At 41.9% G+C, this 23,346-nt stretch overlaps 1 pseudogene across 1 annotated transcript; it reads left to right on the top strand.

Moving 5' to 3' along the window:
* The first annotated feature begins 6,510 nt into the window (after window positions 1–6,510).
* Window positions 6,511–7,501, top strand: LOC308425558 (glyceraldehyde-3-phosphate dehydrogenase-like; annotated as a pseudogene). The gene has a single exon. The product of its transcript is annotated as a glyceraldehyde-3-phosphate dehydrogenase-like (transcript).
* The last annotated feature ends 15,845 nt before the right edge of the window (window positions 7,502–23,346 follow it).

The raw sequence follows: 23,346 nt of genomic DNA, 5'->3' as shown, positions 1-23,346 counted from the left end.
CTATGAAATTAAGAGAATTGACTCTGTCAGGCTTCATGTTTCCTCCCTTTTTTCGACCCAAGAAATTAACTCCTCATCAGACTGACAAATAGGCATTGCACCTGGTTGTCATCGCTATAAATGTGTGCCCCTCGGTAATCACCCTCTTAATTAGCCAGGGATGCTTGAGGACAGGGACAGAAATGCTGTTAATTCCTTGCCTAATGGAGTAACTGCTACATGGTAGATGCCGTTTATCAAGGGGAAGACTGTGGACAGAGCGACAGATCATTGTAATTGTAATCACAACAACGGGGGCAGAAATAATTAGTGGTTCTAAGACATGAGTGGGAGATGCACTGACCAGTGCTCATGTACCCATTGTAACCAACATGGTCATTTTCACACTGAAAACAGGGGAAATAGATTGGGTGCCTACAACACACTGCCATGTAGTACATCCAGACACCAAAAGGAAACATCCACACAAACCTCATACTTAAGACAACTGACCTCAGGCATGTGACAGACCAAGATGTTAAACTTCTACCATGTCCTTCTAGAAACTGTGCTTTCAAGTTAGAACATCTGCAGATGGCTTTTGAGTGGAGGAAAAAGCACTTCCCTTTGAGGGAAGGTGGTAGGTTGCCCAGGGGTTAACTCCACACAAATATGTATATGAACAGCATTAATTTGTTTTAGTTGATTAATAAATAAGAAAAGATGTATTTGGTATAAAAGTGTATTGTGCAGGTTTTAGAGACAGTTGGAGGAGAACTGGGGATAGGATTACAAAATGTGACCAGTTTTTTGTTATATACATGAACAGATACATTATATACATGTGCGAAATTTTTCAAGAAATAAATAGAAATACAATTTAAAAGTAAAGACTGACCAATTCAACCTTCTATACATTCCAGATGTCTACATTACAAAAGTAATGTCCAGATGTCTACATTACAAAAGTACTTTTCATTACAAAAGAATGAAAGATAACCCATGGGCTGAGATAGAAGGTGAGTAGAGCCTGTCTGAGAAAGAGTGCATATCCAAAATACAGAGCAAAGACTCAGAACCCAACACTTAATAAAGAAACAAGCAGATGTCCAAACAGGCCAAGTATTTAGACAGACCCTTCATCAAAGTCACAAACAGACACTATAATTTGTGCTATAAAACTACAAAGTGTGCAAGGACATGACAATGAGGTGTTGGCCCAGAAGTCAGAACCTGTACCAATTATTTTTCTGTTACCATGACAAAACCACTTGGGGGTCATCAACTTAGGAAGGTGTGGTGGTGTGAATAGGTATGATCCCCATAGACTCATGTGTTTGAATATTTGGCCCATAGGGAGTAGCACTATTAGGAGGTGTGTCCTAGTTGAGGGAAGCGCATCACTTCCTTGTAGGTGGGCTTTGAGGTCTCATGGTTTAAGCTACAGCCAGTGACACAGTCCCCTTTTGCTGCCTGTGGATCAAGATGTAAGAACTCTTGGCCCCTTCATGGGGGCTCCTCCATTTCTGGCCCCCACACAGCCACGCTTCCCATGGTGATGATAATGGACTGAACCACTGAACCTGTAAGCCAGCCATGATTAAATGTTTTCTTTATAAAAGTTGCATTGGTCATGATGACTCTTGACAGCAATAAAATCTCAACTAAGAAAGAAGGTTGGTTTGGTTTCCTGGTTTCAAAGGCTTCAGTCCAAGAACTATGAAAAAGCTAAACTGTCATGACACAAGCTAATGACAGAAGAGCCCTACTTGCTTCATACAGTCCAGAAACAAAGAATCAAAGAAACCCAGAACAAAATATACCTGTCCAGAGGAAACCCAAGTGGCCTACTTCCTCCAACCAGGGTCTACTTCTTGAGGCTTCCACCATCTCCCAAAATCACATTAAGCTATAACTCCACCAATAAATCAATGCATTCAGGAAGTAAGGGCACCCTTGAGCCCATCCTCTCTATTTCCAAACACTGCACTGGGGACCAAGCCTTCAATGAGCAAAGTTTTTGGGGAAAGAGAACTAACTGCTTTGTTTGCTTTTCTTTGCTTTGCTTGCATTGATTTAAATCCAAGGCACCAGGGGCCGAAGAGATGGCTCTGCAGCCAAGAGCACATCCTGCTCTTACAGAGGACCTAAGTTCAGTTCCTAGTACTCATGTCAGAAAGTTTACAACTGCTTCTAACTCCAGTTCCAAGGAATCTGGTACTCTGATGCCTTCTTCTGGCCTTGACAGGTGTCTGCACTCAAGTGCACAGGGAGAAAGAGAGAATTCACAATAAATCTTTAAGCAAATCCAAGGCATTGAGAAAGGTTGATGTCTCCTTTTCCACTCACAAATAGCTGTTGTCATGTACAGCCTGGAGGGTTTGGTACTTTTGACTTATCCAGAATCCTCTCTTACCTTCTTGAATCACTGTTACGTCCTTGTTTGGAAAATTCTACCATTAATCCTTTGTTCTTTACAATTGAGGACACAGCTGAATGTCCTAAAGTTTAAACTCAAGTCCAGCAGATAAGATAGAGCCCATGAATAGTCCCTGTCCTTTGTGTCTATTTGCTGTATGATGGTGGTGTTTGGAGACAGACAAGCATGTGAGCTCTGGAGACAGGGAGAGATGAATTTAAAACCTATCTTGATCTAGGGAAAGGTTTTCATCTAGACCGTGGGACAAAAATAAGATATACCAGATTTTCTGAGCTTCAGCATAGCACCAAGCACAAAGCACAGGGAACAATTCACGGTGTGATTAGTCTGGCTCACAGTTAGAATGATGCTGGAAAATGCATATTCCACAGTCAAAGATAAAGGAAGTGATAAGCAAAACCAGAACAAGCTTCCTACTCAGATCAGCACAGTGCCTGGATAATAAATCCCCCTGAATGTGAATGCCTTAGACCTTGAGAAGTCAAATGCGTCCTTGACTCGTTGAGATCTTCCCCTGTTATGTATAGCTAGAAAGTAGCAGAAACCATAAAACTCACTCCCTGCATTTTGGGAAAGAGCTCTCAGTAAGCGCTCTCTCTGTCTCTCTCTCTCCCTCCTTCCCTCCCTCCCTCCCTCCATCCATCCTTCCCTCACTCTCTCCTTCCTGCCCTCCCTTCTACTCTTTCTTTTTTTCTCTCTCTGTTTCTGTCTGTCTCCTTGTCTCTCTCTGCCTTTCTCTGTGTGTCTCTCTGTGTCTCTGTCTCCATCCCTACCCCCTCTGCTTCTTTCTAGTTTCTTCCCAAGGGAAATATTACTGTCCAGAAATGACACCAAACTTGGCTCAATGTCCCCATTTATCTCATTTTCTGCTCCTTATCAGAGCCATCATTCTGGAATTCCATTTGGGAACTTTTTCATTTGTTTCCTGGCAAAGCAACTACATAATTAACAGACCCCGATGTCTACATGAATACCAGTGGTTTCCAGTCGGGGTGGGTTTCAGACCCTGGGGACATGAAGCAGGATCTGGAGACATTTTTGGTTGGCACAGTTGGGTCAGGGTTGATGCTCCGGGAATGGAGTGAATGTGTTCTACACATCCTGTGGCATGTAAGTTAGCCTGGCCTCCAAAGCCAAGAGTACAGAAGCACAGATGCAGCTCCGTGCTGGACACATCTGTTTGCCCATCTGATTTTCATGATAGCCTGAGGAATAAAAACCTTGTAGATAGTTGGACACATTCATGCCCAAGATTTTCCTGATAATGAGAGTAAATAGAAATGATGCTTGCCCTGTGAGGCTGGAAAAACTGAGTCCCAGAACTTAAACAAAATGGCCAAAAGCTACAAAATGAAGACAGAGGACATCAAGATGTTGAACTCCCTGTCACCCAGGGCTCCATCACTGCCAGCACGTTTATAGGAAATGAAAGAAAAGTTTATCTCTGGAGCCAATAAGCAGGATAGAATGAAAGAAAGCCTCGTAGTAACTCATAAATTTTCTAAGTGTGCTAAAATATTCGTTTAGGAAAGGGACTCAGCAATGATCCTGTTCTCAAAGATAAGAAGTTGTAATGAAGTAAATGAACCCAGATAGGTTCATTGAGAAAGCACATCCCAAACCATGTTCCTTCTGTTGGTCTGGGGAGCAAACTGCTGGCCTTGGCAGTCTGTAGGAACTTCTGTGTGGTCAGTATGAATAGAGGGTTCTGTTTATTTGGTGAGAGAGAGAGAGAGAGAGAGAGAGAGAGAGAGAGAGAGAGAGAGAGAGAGAGAGAGAGAGAGAGAGAGAGAGAGAAGGAGAGAGAGAGAGAGAGAAAGAGAGAGAGGTGGATACCGAGTGTACTTCTCCATCATCCTTCACCTCACTGCCTTGACACAGGGTCTCCCACTGAACCAGGAACTGTCTGTCCACAGCTAGTGAGTGCTCTTACCCAACGAGTCATCTCCCAAGATCTATGAATGCTTCTTACTTTATTTTTATTGTTTTACATGTATGGGTGTTTATCTTGCTTGTATGTCTGTGTACCTCATAATGTATAAAGTTCCATGAAGCCAGAAGAGAACATCAGGTCCACTGGAACTTCAGTTATAAACAGTCGTGAACTTCCTGGTTGGTGGTGGAAATTAAATGTGGGTCCTCTGTTCTCTTAAGCAGTGAGCCATCTTTCTAGAGCAATCTGCCCCAGGGGCTTTTATAATGAAAACAAGTAAAGAGTGTGGGAGAAAGAACAGAATAGGAGGCTGGATGATGGAGCTCCAGAAGTTAGAAGAGACCACGAAGGTTGGGAGGGAAAGGCTTGGAGATGACAAGGAAGAAATAGAGAAAGGAAAGAGAAATTACACATACTCCTTGTGTTTTATGATTCTTGTGAAAATTTTAGAGGCCGAGAGAAGATAACCTGTTATATATGCCAAACTCAAAATGGATTTTCGGAAATATGCTGGACTGAGACAACGGCTCAAACAGTAGAGTGCTTTCTGAAGAAGCAGATCCAGTTTGGATCTCTGGCACCCACACAAATGCCAGGCATGTACCCACAAAACTCCAGCCCAGGGGAGGCAGGGACAGGAGACCCTGGAGCAAGATGTCCTAGTAGATTAGCTGCATCAGTGAGCGCTGTAATCAAGTGAGAGAACCTGCCTCCATTTACAAGGTGAAGGATGATAAGGAAGATGCTCCATCCTTTACTTGAACCAACTCTACTTGACCTTCTAGCCTCCACACATGTGTGTACACACACATGGGGACATGAACACACACACACACATCACATACACACAAATTCTATTATTCTCTGGCTCCAGATGGAATGCATTATTATCATTTTTAAAGGAACAAGATTTTAAAATGCAGAACATAAAATTTTGCTGTACTTATAACTGCTATTACCTATTTAAGCTACTTCCAATTCTAAGTATTGGTGGGTAGTGTATAACATAAGCTATTAAAGATTTAGCTTTATTTTTTTTACAGAAAGTGGTAGGTATACAAAATGCAATCTTGATTTTCACAGATGTATTTTCACTCTATACACAGCAGCCTGTTGTTTTTGTGTGTAGTTACCATGTCTCCATCAGTAGGCATGGTATACTTTGGTATACTTCTAGGTGATAATTCCTCAAAGAAAGATTGTAGTGGAGTTCTATAAACCTATACAGTGCTACACTGTTCTATCTAGCATTAACCTATCCAAGCCTAGAATCACCTGGAAAGAGGATTCTTCATTGAGTAATCATCCTGTTTCAAATAGGCCTGTAGGCATGTCTATATGGGGTTGCCTTGATTTTTAATTTTTGTAGGTGGCCCAAGCCCACCATGGGCAGCACAATTCCCTCCACAGGTGATTCTGGGATACATGAGAATGCTGGGTAAACATGAATCAGGAAGCCAGAGAGGGAGCCAATAAGCATCATTCTCCAATTGTTTCTGCCTTGACTTCCATCAGTGATGGATTGTAACCTGGAAGTGTTAGACAAATAAACCAATTCCTCCCCAGGCTGCTTTTTGGTCAGAGTGTTTTATCACAACCACAGAATAAAAGCAGAACCAAAATGTGTACTTAAAATATGATAACCAAAAACATCAAGTAACAGTATCTAATCTTTTCTCCTTCCAGATGAGCATCCTGAGTGGCCACTTTCTCTTTGAAGCAAGCCTTGATCTTCAACTTGGAAATGAGTTTTTATTCTAGAATTGTTTCCCCCTTTCCAAATGTGCTCTCAAACTGTCCTTCACCAGTGGCACACTCACTTTTGAATCAACTTCTATTCTGGTAATAGGAACCTAGAAATGTGTGTATGTTCACACTTTCAGTGTGCACACATGCATGCATGCACACATTTGGTTTTGTATGTGAATTTGTATGAGTGTTTATATATGTGTATATGTGAGTGTGTCAGAGTATGAGTGTGTGTGTGAGTGTGAATAGGTGTGTAAGGGTGGTGTGAGGGGGCATATGGCTGGGGTCAGTCCCTTGTCAGGAATGCTGGGTGAGAAGAAAAAGAGTGTGAAGTAGAGGCTCTCTGCTCCTCCCTGTTCTACAGACAGCCGCATCTCTTGTGCAGTTCCAGCCCCATCCCTTAGACAAGATGGTGAAGGTTGGTGTGAATGGATTTGGCCGTATTAGGCGCCTGGTTACCAGGGTTGCCTTCTGCTCAGGATCTAGCAAAGTGGAACGACCCCTTCATTGACCTCAACTACATGGTCTACATGTTCCAGTATGACTCTGCCCATGGCAAGTTCAATGGCACAGTCAAGGCTGAGAATGGGAAGCTTGTCATCAATGGGAAGCCCATCACCATCTTCCAGGAGCGAGATCCCACTAACATCAAATGGGCTGATGCTGGTGTTGAGTATGTCGTGGAGTTTACTGTCATCTTCACCACCATGGAGAAGGCCGGGGCCCACTTGAAGGGGGGGACAAAAGGGTCATCATCTCTGCCCCTTCGGCCAATGCCCCCATGTTTGTGATGGGTGTGAACCATGAGAAATATGACAACTCCCTCAAGATTGTCAGCAATGCATCCTGCACCCCCAACTGCTTAGCCCCCCTGGCTAAGGTCATCCATGACAACTTTGACATCGTGGAAGGGCTCATGACCACAGTTCATGCCATCACTGCCACTCAGAAGACTGTGGATGGCCCCTCTGGAAAGCTGTGGCGTGATGGCCGTGGGGCAACCCAGAACATCATCCCTGCATCCACTGGTGCTGCCAAAGCTGTGGTAAGGTCATCCCAGAGCTGAATGGGAAACTCACTGGCATGGCTTTCCGTGTTCCTACCCCCAATGTATCTGTTGTGGATCTGACATACTGCCTGGAGAAGCCTGCCAAGTATGATGACATCAAGAAGGTGGTGAAGCAGGCAGCAGAGGGCCCACTAAAGGGCATCCTGGGCTCACTGAGGATCAGGTTGTCTCCTGTGACTTCAACAGCAACTCCCACTCCTCCATCTTTGATGCTGGAGCTGGCATTGCTCTCAATGACAACTTTAAGAAGCCCATTTCCTGGTATGACAATGAATACGGCTACAGCAACAGGGTGGTGGACCTCATGGCCTACATGGCCTCTAAGGAGTAAGAAACCCTGAACCACCCACTCCCCCAGCAAGGAAACTGAGAGCAAGAGAGAGGCCTCAGTTGCTGAGGAGTCCCATCCCAACTCAGCCCCCAACACTGAGCATCTCCCTCAGGATTTCCACCCCAGACCCCCCCATAATAATAGGGGCCTAGGGAGCCCTCCCTATTCTCTTGAATGCCATCAATAAAGTTCCGCTGCACCCACACACACACAAAAAAAAAGAGTGTGAAGTAGAGACTCCAGAGCTTTGGCTCCTGTTTTCTGTCTCTGTCACCTGAACAGCTTGGTGTCTGTGCCAGACACGAGAACATGAGTAAGAAGGACAGCTCATCAGAAAATCTAACAACTCCCAGTCAGGAAGAACTCAGACTTTATGGAGACAGCTCACTGCCCTCATGCCCTGCAGAAACCACAGGCCCTGTGTCTGTGGTCTTTTACACAGGTGCTAAACATCAAAGTGGAGTGTCTCTTCCCACCTTTAAAGATGAAAGTTCTGACAATGTAGCACAAGCAAGTCTCGGAACTAGAAAAAGTGACCATCCATCCAAGGATCACCCCAGACAGAAAACTTCCTGGGAACTGTCCTCTGAAAGCCCAGGCCCCAAAGGCTCATTAGAGTAAAAAACTGGTTCAAACGAGTCAGCAAACCTCACACATCTCATTTCCTGTTATCCATTTGCAAAGCACACTTGCAGCCTGGAGTCTCTAAGGAGGTTTTCAGGGGCTTCCTGTTGCTAAGAAACCTGCTTAAAATACTGATGTTCTGAGTAAGTCCCTGTGGAAAATGCCCATGGCCACTGCCATGCTCTTCCTGCACTAAGCCCTGGACTCTGCTTAAGGAGTATAAAGTGTGGCACTGATACTCAGGGCTTGACTTGCTGCAGGAGTGTCTGGGAGCAGAAACTAGGTTCATACTAGAGCCCTGCTCTATGTAGTGGGTGGAAATTAATGCAGAAAATCAACTGTCCAACTGTCCAACTGCCCAAAGTGTTGAGAACTTGTGACAGTTTGGTGCTCAGGCCTCAATGAGACATCTGTATAATCTCCAGCCCTGTGTTCATGGAACACTGCAAAAGTGAGTGTGGAAAGACTGTAAGAACCAGATGAGGAGTGGACTGTAAAGTCTCTACATGCATGGCCATTGCCCGAATGAATTCACAGCAGCCATGCACAAGACCAAATCAACAAGACTGCTAGTATTCCAATGGCTCATTCCCTCTGCTGACCAAGTAGAACTAGTACCATCTCTAAAGAGCAGATTCACCAGGTTCTTCCAGGCAGAATGCCACAGAGTGGAAGGGGGGAGGAAGGAAAGGAGGAAGGGGAGGAAGAGGGAGAGGGAGGGAATTAGGGGGAAAGGGAGAGAGGGGGAGGGAGGGGGAGAGGAAGAGAGGGAGACACTAATTAGATTCAGTAGATTACAAAAAAGAGAGAGATGTAATGGTTAGGGGGTGAAGGGATGTGTTGGAGTACCTGAGAAGAAAGAGTCTGGGGTATCTGGAAGGAGAATCAAAAAGAAAGGACTGGAGTATATATGATCATGATACATTTTTTACAAGCATGAAATTGTCAAAGAATAAATTAAAATATATTTCATATAAAAATGTTTCATTGGGCTGGAAATATGGACAGTCAGAGGTTAGAGCATATGCTGCTTCTGAAGAGAACCTGAGTTCAGATCCCAGAACCCACATCAGGTGGCTCACAACCTCCTGCATCTCAGGTGGCTCACAACCACCTGTATCTCAGGTGGCTCACAACCACATGCATCTCAGGTGGCTCACAACCACCTGCATCTCAGGTGGCTCACAACCACCTGCATCTCAGGTGGCTCACAACCACCTGCATCTCAGGTGGCTCACAACCACCTGCATCTCAGGTGGCTCACAACCACCTGCATCTCAGGTGGCTCACAATCACCTGCATCTCAGGTGGCTCACAACCACATGTATCTCAGGTGACTCACAACCACCTGCATCAGAGGTGGCTCACAACCACCTGTATCTCAGGCTCCAAGGGATCCAACACTTCTAGGATTTGCAGGCTCTTGCACCCACATGCACATAGCCACACCCAGACACCAAGACATATAATTGAAAAATAAAAGAAAGTTTTGAAATGAAAGCCTCTCTCACAACATCTACTAGAGTACAATGGAAACAATGGTGCCATCCCCAAGCAACAGGCTCTGGTTCCTGAACTTATCCCTGCAGAGTAAGTCTTCAGAAGCTCATCACTGAGTGGTCCAGGGAGCTCGGTACATTCCCTCTCCTGAGAAAGTAGAACTAGTACCACCCTAAAGAGCAGGTTCTCCCAGGTAGTGTGTGTGTGTGTGTGAGAGAGAGAGAGAGGGGGGGGAGAGAGAGAGAGAGAGAGAGAGAGAGGAGGGTGGATGGGGAACCACTCTGGTGACATTTCAACATAAAGAAGACAGAAACAGCTCTTTACCAGATTCATCCTAGCTGAGAAATCCTGTGCACATGCAAACCTTGGGCTCCTGCTCATTTAACTTGTTCTGTTATTAACAGAACTAGAACTACAGATAGAATCTCTGAAATCTTTCCCAGAGGCCAGCTAAGTGTACAGGGAATTAACCACCATCTCATGTTCTTTAGGATTTGGTGTAGCACTAAGAGGATGAACTCTTCCTAACCACTGGTGCTCAAAATGAAAGTGTTCCCTCTTAGGATGCAAGAATGTATGATTCTGTACAGTCAATATACATCCTTTATGGTGTGGTGCTGCCTATAAAATGCTAGTCTTACGTAGAATTTGACCCACATGACATTTATTGTGCCCTGGGGATGCTGGAGATTCTGAAGTCACAACATCAAAACAAGAGCCTGGGCAATTGGGGGGAGATTGGCTTAATTGGTAAAGCACTTGCAAGAACAAGAGCCAGAGTTCAATCTCAGAACCCATGTGCAAATGGAAGACACAGTGGTGTGTGTGTTTGTACTCCCAGAGCTGGAATGGTTGAGGCAGAAAAATCCCTGAGCTATCCAGTATGGCCTGATTAGTGAGTGATAAGTCAATGAGATTTTGTGTCCTAGAAGGCAGTTGACAATTCTGAGGATGACATGCAAAGTTGTCCTTTGGCCATCCATACATGTGGCTAAAAATTAAAAAGAATGTTGTTGACATTCCCTTGGGAAATGTATTTGATAAAGTAACTAAAAGGTTAGCCTAGAACATTCCAGTAGTGATCCATGGTACATAGAATCAGTCACCTTTAAGGAAAGAAAGAATTCTGAAGTACAAGTAAGTTCTCAGAAAACAGCAAACAGCAGCACAAAGGAAAAGAGGATTTTGTAGGAGCCAGGAGTATTATTAACAGTCACAGGACAGTGTGCACTTTGATGCCAGAGTGAGCATTCATTTTAAGAAAATGAGGTCATATGGCCAAAAAAAGAATGTAAAAAGCAGGAGTTCTCCAAAAAAAGAGGAAGGCATATGGCAGTCACTGTAAGGGAGAAGAGGTGTTCATGCCTGCATGGTACCATCTCAGTGGAACACTGTGATTCCCTGTGTACGAAATGACTGAAGGGCATCAGTGGGTGATCAGAGTAATTAGGAGTGATGGTCAGTCGGGGTTGTCAGCTTAATCTGATCTGAACGTGAGGACACAAGTCAGGGTGTGTCTGTGAGGGCGTTCCCAGAAATTACTAACTTGGGGACAGCTCCCTCTCTAATTGGTGGCAAGAACACCTTCTAATTGGTGGCCCAGATGGAAAGAGGCCTATACTCTGTGTGTGTGTGTGTGTGTGTGTGTGTGTGTGTGTGTGTGTGTAGTTTGTGTACACACACAGTGTACACAGGTCACAGGATAAATTGTGGAAGTTCTTCTCTCCTTCCACCATATAATCTGGAAACTGGACTCAGGTCATGAGGCCCACATTACATGGCAAGCTATTTGCACTCGGCCATCTCACCATCCGAGACATAAAGGAATCCGGGACAAGGATGCTGTCTGTCTGTCTTCTCACTGGCCAGGCCTCCGTCCTGCTCCTGTTGCTGCTGCCACAGCCCTCCTGTGCTTACATCGGGCTCCAGCTTTTTCAACGTCAACACTGACTGAATTACCAGTGACTCTCCAGGTAGCTTCCATCTTCAGGGCAACACAGGGGAGCTGGATGATGCAGGAGATAATAGTCTGGAGAGAGAGAGAGAGGGTAGAGTCCATACCAAAAATATCCTTGCAATAGGGGAAAGATGAGATTTTTTCTGGTCTTTCAGATTTAAGTGTGCAAGCCTAGGATGAATGGCAAGGAGGAGCATGTGTTCAGCCACAAGAAGGAAGGAATGTAATCTATTAAAAGGAAAGGTCAATAGAACATGTATCAACAAATTTGAATCCCAGCTTTGGCTGTGTTGATTTCGAAAGCATGTTTGTGGCTCAAGATGTTAAGTGGGGAAGTGAATGTGTGACTCTGGGTTCAGGGCAGAACTGAGGCTGGAAACATGCACTTGGGATTTGTATGATCTTTTGTTTCAACACAAAACCAAACCCAAGTCATCTGGGAAATAGGTCTAGGTAGAGTAGAGATGAAGGTTCCATGTCAGGATTTTTTTTCTTTTATGTTTAATTTTTAAAAATTATTTTATTGGATATTCTCTGTGTTTACATTTCAAATGTCCCCCCCCCCAAGAAATCTCCCTCTCTGTGCACTTACTTCCATGAAGATACTCCCTCTCCCAATCACACTCTCCACCCCAGTGCCTTGGCATTCCCTTACACTGGGAAAATGCACTCTCATTTGACCAAAGACCTCTCTTCCCATTGATGCCAGACAATGCTGCCCTCTGCTAAGTATGCAACTGGAGCTATGGGTCTCTCCATGTGTGCTCAATAGTTGGTGGTTTAGTCCATGGGAGTTGTGGAGGGTTTGGTTGGTTGATAATGTTGTTCTTTCCATGAGGTTGAAAACCCTTTCAGCTCCTTCAGTTCTTTCTCTAGCACCGTCATTGTGGTCCCTGTGTTCAGTCCAATGGTTAGCTGCTAGCATCCTTGACTGTACTTGTATGACTCTGGCAGAGCCTCTGAAGAGGCATCCATATCTGGTACCTGCCAGTAAACGATTCTTGGCATCAGCAATAGTGCTTGGTTTGGTGGCTGCATATGGGATGCATCCCCAAGTGAGGCAGTCTCTAAATGATCTTCTCTTTAGTGCCTGCTCCTCTGTTTGATTTTGTATTTCCTCCTATGATTGCTTTGTCTTCCCTTCTAAGAAGAAATGAAGCATCCACATTCTGGCCATCCTTCTTTTTGAGCTTCATGAGGTTTGTGAATTGTTTCTTGGGTATTCAGAGCTTTTGGGGGCTAGTATCTGCTTATCAGTGAGTGCATACCATGTGTGTTCTTTTGTGACTGAATTATCTTACTTGGGATGATAGTTTTTAGTTCCATCCATTCGCCTAGGAATTTCATAAAGTCGTTTCTAATAGCTGAGTGGTACTTCATTGTGTAAATGTACCACAATTTCTATATCCATTCCTCTGTTGAAGGACATTTGGGTTCTTTCCAGCTTCTGGCTATTATTAATAAGGCTTCTATAAACATGGTGAAGCATGTGTCCTTGTTATATGTTGGAGTGTCTTTTGGGCATATGCCCAGGAATGAAATAGCTGGGTATTCGGGTAGTACTATGTCCAATTTTCTGAGGAGCCGCCAGACTGATTTCCAGAGTTACCAGATGACAATCCTACAAACAATGGAGAAGTGTTCCTCTTTCTCCACATCCACACCAGCATCTGCTATCACTTGAGTCTTTTTATCTTAGCCACTCTGACTGGTGTGATGTGGAATCTCAGGGTTGTTTTAATTTGCATTTTCCTAATATTAGGGATTTTGAGCATTTTTTAGGTGCTTCTTGGCCAATCAGTATTCTTCAATTGAGAATTCTTTGTTTACCTCTGTAGCCCATCTTTTAATAGGATTGTTTGATCGTCTGGGGTTTGATTCTTGAGTTCTTTGTATATATTGGATATTAGCCCTCAATCAGATGTAGGATTGATAAAGGTCCTTTCTTAATCTGTTAGCTGCCATTTTGTCTTCATGCCAGTGTCCTTAGACTTACAAGATTTTGCAATTTCATGAGGTCCAATCTGTCGATTCTTGATCTTAGAGCATAAGCCATTGGTGTTTTGTTCAGGAAAATTTCCCCTGTGCCTAAGTATTCTAAGCTCTTCCCCACTTTCTGTTCTAATGTTTTCAGTGTACCCGGTTTTATGTGGAGGTCTTTGATTCACTTGCCTTGAGCTTTGTTCAAGGAGATAAAAATATTGATTTGCATTCTTCTGCATGCTGACTGCCAGTTGAACCAGCACCATTTGTTGAAGAGGCTGTCCTTTATCCCACTGAATATTTTTAGCTCCTTTGTCAAAAATCAAGTGACCATAGGTGTGTGGGTTCATTTCTGGGTCTTCAATTCCATTCCATTGATCTACCTGCCTGTTTCTGTACAAATCCCATGTGGTTTTTATCAAAATTGATCTGTAAAACAGCTTGAGGTTAGGGATAGTGATTTCCCCAGAAGTTCTTTTACTATTGAGAATATATTTTGCTATCCTGGGTTTTTTGTTATTCCAGATGAATCTGTAAATTGCTCTTTCTAACTCTTTGAAGAATTGAGTTGGAATTTTGATAGGGACTACATTAAATTTGTAGATAGCTTTTGGCAAGATGGCCATCTTTACCAGGTTGATCCTTCCAATCCATGAGCATGGAAGATCTTTCCATCTTCTGATATCTTCTTTAATTTCCTTCTTTAGAGACTTGAAGTGCTTGTCATACAGATCTTTCACTTGCTCAGTTAGGGTCACACTAAGGAATTTTATAATGTTTTTTACTATTGTAAGGCATGTCTTTTCCCTAATCTCTTTCTCATCCTGTTTATCCTTTGAGTAGAGGAAGGCTACTGATTTGTTTGAGTTAATTTTATATCCAGCCATGATGCTGAAGTTGTTTATCAGCTGTAGAAGTTCTCTGGTGGAATTTTAAGGTCACTTAAGTATACTATCATATCATCATGCAATTAGTGATATTTTGACTTCTTTCTTTCTGATCTATATTCCTTTGACTTCCTTTTGCTTTCTAATTGCTCTGGCCAAGACTTCCAGTACTATATTGAATAGGCAGAAAGAGAGTGGGCAGCCTTGTCTAGTCCCTGACAATTTTAGTGGGATTGCTTCAAGTTTCTCATCATTTAGTTTGATGTTGACTACTGGTTTGCTGTATATTTCTTTTACTAAGTGTAGGTATGGGCATTGAATTCCTGATTTTTCCAATACTTTTAACATGAAGGGGTGTTGAATTTTGTAAAATGCTTTTGAAGCATCTAATTAGATGATCATGTGTTTTTTTCCTTTGAGTTTCTTTATGTAGTTGATTACTTTGATGCATTTCTGTATTTTGAACCATCCCTAAATACCTGGGATGAAGCCTACTTGATCATGGTGAATGATTGTTTTGATGTGATCTTGCATTCGGTTTGCAAGAATTTTATTGAATATTTTTGCATCGATGTTCCTGAGGGAAAATGGTCTGAAGTTCTCTTTCTTTGTAGGGTCTTTGTGTGGTTTAGGTATGAGCATGATTTTGGCTTTGAACAATGAGTTGGATAGTACTCCCTCTGTCTTTATTTTGTGGAAAGTTTGGAGTGTATTGGTATTATGTTTTCTACAACAGTCTGATAGAATTCTGCACTGAACCCATCTGTTCCTGGGCTTTTTTGGTTGGGAGGCTTTTGATGACTGCTGCTTTTCCTTTAGGGGTTATGGGACTGTTTATATGGTTTATCTGATCCTGATTTAACTTTGGTACCTGGTATCTATCTAGAAAGTTTTCCATTTCCTCTAGATTTTTCTAATTTTTTTGAGTATAGGCTTTTGTAATAGGATCTGATGATTTTTTAAATTTCCTCAGTTTCTGTTGTTTTGTCTCCCCTTCCATTTTTGATTTTGTTAATTTGGATACTCTCTGTGTGCCCTCTAGATAATCTGGTTAAGAATTTATCAATCTTGTTGATTTTCTCAAAGAACCAGCTCCTGGTTTTGTTGATTCTTTGTATTGTTCTTTTTGTTTTTACTTGGTTGATTTCTGCTCTGAGTTTAATTATTTGCTACAGTCTACTTTTCTGGTTTTATCTGCTTATTTTTGTGCTAGAGCTTTCAGGTGTAGCTGTCAAGCCACTAGTATATGCTTTCGCCAGTTTCTCTTTGAAGGTACTTAAAAAGAGCTATAAGTTTTCCTCTTAGAGCTGTTTTCATTGCATTCTGTAAGTTTGGATATGCTATGCCTTCATTTTTGTTAAATCCTAAAAAAAATCCTTAATTTCTTTTTTTTATTTCTTCCTTGACAAACTATTGTTGAGTAAGGCATTGTTCAGCTTCCATGTGTATGTGGGCTTTTTGTTGTTTTTGTTGTTTTCTTCCAGCCTTTTAGTGTCTGTTTTTTATCTCTGATACAAGTTTCCTGTATGCAGCAAAGTGCTGGATCCTGTATATGCCTGATAGTCTATGTCTTTTTATTAGGGAATTGAGTCCATTGATGTTAAGAGATATTAAGGAATAGTGATTGTTATTTCCTGTTATTTTTGTTGTTAAAAAAGAATTATGTTTGTGTGCTTTTCTTCTTTTGGTTTTGTTGCAAGAAGAATATATTCTTGCTTTTCCTAGGGTATAATTTCACTTCATGTGTTGGAGCTTTCCATCTATTATCCTTTGAAGGGCTGAGTTTGTGAACAGATATTGTGTAAATTTGTTCTTGTCCTGGAATATCTTGGTTTCTCCTTCCATGGTAATTGAGAGTTTTGCTGAATATATTAACCTGGGGTAGCATTTGTGTTCTGTTAGGGTCTGTATGACATCTGTTCAGGATCTTCTAGCTTTCATAGTCTCTGTTGAGAAGTCTGGTTTAATTTTGATCAGTCTGTTTTTATATGTTACTTTTCCTTTTTCCCTTACTGCTTTTAGTATTCTTTCTTTGTTTTGAACATTTGTTGTTGTTGGACTGAGTTTTTTTCTGGTCTAATTTGGAGTTCTGTAGGCTTCTTGTATGTCTGTGGTCATCTCTTTCTTTAGGTTAGGGATGTTTTATTTTATGATTTTGTTGAAGATATTTAGTGGGCCTTTTAGTTGGGAGTCCCCGCTCTCTTCTACACCTATTATCCTTAGGTTTCTTCTTCTTATTGTGTCCTGGATATCCTAAATGTTTTGGGTTAGGAGCTTTTTAATTTTTGCATTTTCTCTGACTGGCATGTTAATGTTTTCTGTTATCTTCTGCCTCTGAGATCTCTCTTCTATCTCTTGTATACTGTTGGTGATACTTGCATCTATGATTCCTGATCTCTTTCTTGGGTTTTCTATCTCCAGGGTTGTCTTCTTTGTGATTTCTTTTTATTGTTTCTATTTCCGTTTTCAATTCCTTCTCCTATTTGATTGTGTTTTCCTGCTCTTTGAGTGACTTTTATGTTTCTTCTTCAGGGGCTTGTTTACGTGTTTACTTGTTACGTGTTACTTGTTTATGTGTGTTCTCATTTAATTCTTTAAGGGGTTTAGTTATTCATGCACTTCTCAAGAACTTCCTCATCATCATGAAGTATAATTTTTAAGTCCATATCTTGTTTTTCTGGTGTGTTGGGATATCCATTACTTGCTGTGGTAAGAGAACTGGGTTCTGATGTTGCCAAAGTTGTCTTGGTTTCCATTGCTTAGGTTCTTGTGCTTGCCTCTTGCCATCTTGTTATCTGTGATGTTAGGTGATCTTGTTGTCCCTGACTGGAGCTTGTCTTTCCTATGGGTCTGTGGGCCCCTGGGCTCAGGAGGGAGATTGCTCCTGGGTGTTCAGCTCTCTGCAGGCAGGCATTGAGTCCTGATGATGGTGATCCAACTCTAGTGATTTTCCTTCTTATGCCTGCCTTCATGAATGTGTGAAAACTGGAAAAAAACCTTAAAGGCTACAAATCACCAGCAAAGAGCAAAGGAAGTGGTCAATTACAGAAGAGCCTTATGCTGAGACATCACTCAGAGGTCTGCTAACAAGTGAGGCTGACCCCTGCTAATGGGGTACTTATGGAGAAGGAAGGGAAACCTTTCACATAAAACCCAGAACAGGGATGGATCTTCCCCCAAGTCATTCACAGCCTGATTGAGGGCACAATTCTAGATAGACAAGGAGAAGAACATATGTCAAGGAGGCTAGGGAAGAAGTAATAAAATTAATCTTACTATAGGTGCATTGTCTTTGCAGAGATCCCAGGACATCTATTAAAAACAAATACCAGGGTTACTTCTGCAATAAGTGAGTCTAATACATTTATAGAAAATGAGATAAAAGCACAAAATCAAACTTAAACGTATTTCAATAAATAAGCAATAAACCTACCAAGACATATATGAAAGAAAGCAGCACTGGCCTAAGGAGATGGCTCAGAAAGTATGAACACTTGCCACCAAGCATAGCATCTGAGTTTGGTCCCCAAGACCCACATGAGAGAAGGAAAGAACCAAGTTCTACAAGTTGTCCTTTGATATCTACATATGCACTGTGGTGCATACATGTACACACACACATACACACACACATTTATATCATTCAATTAAAAAGGTAGAAAAATTTTATAAGAAGCTGAAAAAGCTATATATTTAGCCACTCAAAAGCAAGGTTATAAACTTGTAGGAAGCAGAGGATATATAAAATGAGAATTATATAATACTGATGAATCAAATCAGAGAATAATTAAATACATGGCAACACATCATATTCATACTAAACGGCCAACATAGAGATGTTGCAGCTACTTAGACTAGAAGAGAGCTAAGTTACAGAACAGACTAGGAGGAAGCACCTACAACCAATATGTCCAGTACCAGTCTGGCATCTATCGTACAGAAAGAATGCTTGGAGTCTAACAGTTAAAAAACAATTCTATTAGAGTGTGAGCAAAAGACATGACAGATATTTCAATGGAAAAGTTTGACAGTTGACAGGAGCCTATAAAAAGATATTCAATATGCCCATCGGGTAAATGAAAATTAAAGTCACAATTCTGCATCATTGTATGACAATCAGAATAGCTGCAATAGAAACAGTGACATCACCAAGAGCTGGCACAGATTCAGGGATGAAATCATTCCTACATTGCTGGTGGGAGTGTGGTACACTGTGGCTACAATGGAAAGAGTCGAGCAGTCTCCTCTAAAACCAAGCAAACAATTATCATAGAAGCCAGAGGTCATACAAGGTACTTGTCACAGTAAACTTATGTTGACAAGAACCTTGTGTCACACAGCTTCCCACTCTATTGCAAATGCCTGAGGTGTGGAGAGGTCATGTTTGGTTCCCAGACTTGAAGGTTCAGCCTGGGCTGATGAGAGAACAGTGGAGCGAAGCCACCCAAAGCTTACGAGCATGAAGAAGAAGAAGAGGTAGAAGAGGGAAATGATTGGGTTCTCTTCAAGGAACCACTCCTAATGTAAAGGCTTCTCATAGGTCATACCTCTTGGTTGACTTTAATGGTTTATTTTTCATCAAGTATGCATCTCTCTCTCTCTCTCTCTCTCTCTCTCTCTCTCTCTCTCTCTCTGTGTGTGTGTGTGTGTGTGTGTGTGTGTGTGTGTGTGTGTGTGTGTGTGTGTGTGTGCAGTATCTGCACAGGCCAGCTTAAAATTCCCTGGAGCTGAAGTGACAAGCAGCTGAGATCACCCTATGTGGGTGCTTGGAACCAACCTTAGGTCCTCTGTAAGAGCAGCAAGTGTTCATACTGCTGAGTCACCCCTCCAGCTTCAGCGAGCTTACCTGTTAAAGGCTCTATCAACTCCCAAAAGACCACACCTTAAACACAAAGGCCTTTGGGGAACATTTCAGATGCAGGCCATCACATACTCACAGGAATTTTGTTCCTGATAATTAAAATAACTTGCAAATGGGAGATGTTCTTTGATAGACAAGTGACATTAGATATACTCATATAATTGCTTTGAGAAAAGAAAAACCACACAGAAGTAACTACCAGGGAATCATATTCAGTTATAAAAGTCAACACCCAAGGTAACATACCACACAGTCCTTTATAGAACATTTTAAATAACAGAAAATTAGAAAGGAAGAAAAGGTCGATAGATCCTGGGGGTCAGGGAGAGGGAAGAGGTAGAGATGACTATAAAATGGATGGGTCTTGTCTTTTAAATATTTTATTTTTGCTTATATATATGTATGTATATATACATATATATATAAACATTCATACATGCATGCATGCATACACACACACACACACACACACAAGTATACACATGAGTAGAGTATCCACAGAGGCCAGATCCCTCCTTGGGGCTAGGGTGACAGGCAGTTGCAAGCATCATGTGAGTATTGAAACTGAATTTACATCCTCTGCAAGACCAGTACATACTCTTAATTGCTGAGCCAACTTTTCAGCATATGGAAGTAAGAAATACAGAAACCTACACATGTGATAAAATTTCAGAGAGCAAAACATACATACATACATACATACATTCATACATACATACATACATACACACATACACACATATTCACACACGATGCATACACATTTAAGATACTGAGTAGGTGTACACAGCACATCAAGTGGAGTCACAAAGAGATACAAGAAAGAAAACATCCTAGGATTCATGGACTATATCTGGCTTGGATATCAATGAGCTGGAAAGGTTCCTGCTTTAATCAGGATCCTTAGGCCAGACATGAGGCAGCATGGGAGTGTCTCACAGGAGCAAATTTTTTAGACATTTAGAATTTGGAGCCATACATGTATGTGTTACTATTGCTCCTAAGAAGGAAAATAATTTTAATTAAAACTAACTTGTCCCTGAATGAAACTCAGTAATACTGAAAAAGAATAATGATAAGAGACTAACAGAGCCCACACATACTGCTATTGTATGTGTGCATGCATATTCACATGTGTATTTTTCCAGTATTCATAATATATGCACATTCACATAGAGGCCTAGAATTTATGTTGGAAGTCTTTCCAATCAATTTCCATCTTTCTTCTGAGACAGGGTAAATTCACTAATGCAGATATTCCGGTGAGTAGCTGGCTCTAGGGACCTCCTGTCTCTGTCTCCCCTCGCACTATGGTTACATGTGGCCCTCTGTACTCACAAAGCATTTGCATGGGCTGTAGGGGTCTAAACGCTGGTCTTCCTGTTATGTAGTAAGCACTTCACGCCCTGGGCCATGTCCCAGTCCCTACATAATCTTAAGAGAATCACAGGAATGGAAGCTGTGATGGATGTCAAGCATGTGAGAGGCGTGAATGATAACACGTATGTAGACATGATCTACAAACACACAGAAATAATCAACAATCCATGTCCATTTCCCAAGGGCTCCTAAATGTTCCATGCAGCAAGGGCTGTGGAGAGCTAGAGATTGATTTTCGAGAGTTGGGACAAAACAATCAGGATTTCTCCGATAAGTGGGATGCGTTTGACCTGAGAGAATTTGAACAGGTTCAAAAAATATGCAAATGACTTAATGACAAGAGTGATATCTTAATTTCACAATGTTCTGGGAAGTATTGCTGTAGCTCTTCTATGGGGTATTAGCATCACTTTATTGTATAAAAAAAGGAAGTTCTGTTGATTATACCTAGTTTGTTTTGATTTCACAGATGGACATGGGTAGGAACATGAGTTTGGAGCACACTGAGTCCCTTATCATCCCATACAGCCCACTGCATAGATGAGAAAACAAACCTAGAGAAACAGAAGTGCTTCTTCTGTTCCATGGCTGACACAAGACATGGGACCACAGGGAACTTGGCTAAAAATGAGGCAGAAATGTTATGAAAGTCGGAGATTTAGGGGGGACCTCTGTGAAACAGTGTCTTCTGGATGTCATGGGACCACAGCACTCACTAACTCACAGCAGCTGTGGTGGCCTCCACAGGATATGCACTAGATCAAGACAGTCAATACTTTGACATGGATAAATGTGGAACTGGGGAGCCTTCATCCTATCTGAGGAGCTAGGCAGTTGATGACTGCTGTAGGAGGGTGTCTCAGTTAAAGTGTTCTATTGCTATAATGAAACAGCCTAACCAAAAGCAAGTTAGGGAGGAAAGGGTTTCTTCAGCTTATACTTCCACATCGAAGGAAGTCAGGACAGAAACTGGAGCAGGGCAGGGTTATGGAGACAGGAACTGATGTATAGGTCATGGAGGGATGCTGCCTCCTGACTTGCTTCTCATGGCTTGCTCAGCCTGCTTTCTTTGAGAACATAGAACCATCAAGCCCACGGGTAGCACCACATACAATGGGCTTGTCCTTCCTCTATCAAACACAATTAACAAAATCTCCTAAAGGGCAAGATAGGGCCCACAGCCCAATCTTATGGAAGCATTCTTTCAGTTGAGGTTTCCACATCTCAGATGGCCTTAGTATGTGTCAAGTTAACATAAAATTATCTAGCATAAAGGGAGAGTGTGTTTTCTTCAGGAAAGTGACTCTAGAGGCTGCCTATGCCCAATGGATACCCCCACATCCGTGTACTAATTGGACTCGGTGTGTTGAAAGAAGAAAGAAAAGTGTGTGAAGTGGGAGGGTGATGAGAAGGGGAATTTGGGTGGAGGAGGGGTAGTGTAAGAGGTAAATGCGATTGGAATACATTTTGTATATGTATGGAGTTCTAGGAAATACATAAAATATTATATGAATATATATATATATATATATATATATATATATATATATATATATATAGTGTACGTGTGTGTGTGTGTGTGTGTGTGTGTGTGTGTGTAGAATTTCCTTACGAATCTCCTGTTGGAAAAGAGGGTTAAAGCCCTGGGGACAAACACGACAATCCTGTTCCCCAGTTCTCAGCTTTAGAAGAGGAACTACTATTATCAAAAAAGCAGCAGAAAATCAAATTACACTCTGAAATGTAAAGGCTCTAGCAGACTGTGCAAAGAAGCTGAAAAGGAGCGAGTGGAGGAGGGAGCTCCTGAGCAGGAGCCTCAACAACTGAGATTTACAGATCACAGCAGACAAAAATCAATCTCCCTTCACCATCTGAAACTGAATCAGACATCTCAAAGGGACACATGTAAACATGCACACCACCTTCCATAAAAACAAACTCCAAAAAAAATCAATCTCATTTTATGCATTTGTGTCTTGGGAAATGTGTCACTCGCCTGAGACAGTCTTTTTCTTGTTGATTTGGTTTGTAGGAGACTTTAAGAATGCTATCAGCCAGATGAAGACTTGAAGTCATAGGACCTCGGGGATAGCAAGGAGCGAACCTCGGTTCAACAATCCCTTTGTTTTGTAGATAAAGAAACCTACAGTCACGACTAACAAGCACCCTCAGTTTCTGTGGGAAAGAAGACAGCTGGACCAGCTCATTCTTGGAGGATAAGAACATGGGTTTTAGAAGCAAACAAACCCTTTTGAGTCTTGGTTACCTCACTCAGGATGATATTTTCTAGATACATCCATTTACCTGAAAAATTCATGATGTCCTTGTTTTTGATACCTGAATAATATTACATTGTGTAAATGGCCTACATTTTCTGTATCTATTTTTCAGTTAAGGGGCATCTGGGTTTCCAGTTTCTGGCTATTCTCAATATGGCTGCATGAAATAGTGAGCCCGTGTCCTTGTGGAATGGTGGAGTATCTCTTGGATTTACATACTAGGAGCAGTATGGCTGGGTCTTCATGTAGAAAACTATTTCCAATTTTCTGAGGAACTGCCAGATTGATTTCCAGAGTGGTTGTACCAGTATTTCCCCCCAGAATAATGGAATAACTGGTATGTACTCACTGACAAGTGGATATTTGCCATAAAG

This window comes from Micromys minutus (assembly GCF_963924665.1).
Source record: "Micromys minutus genome assembly, chromosome: 10".
NCBI lineage: Eukaryota > Metazoa > Chordata > Mammalia > Rodentia > Muridae > Micromys > Micromys minutus.
Note: the sequence above shows the minus strand (reverse complement) of the source record. Positions and strands in the feature narration are given on the sequence as shown.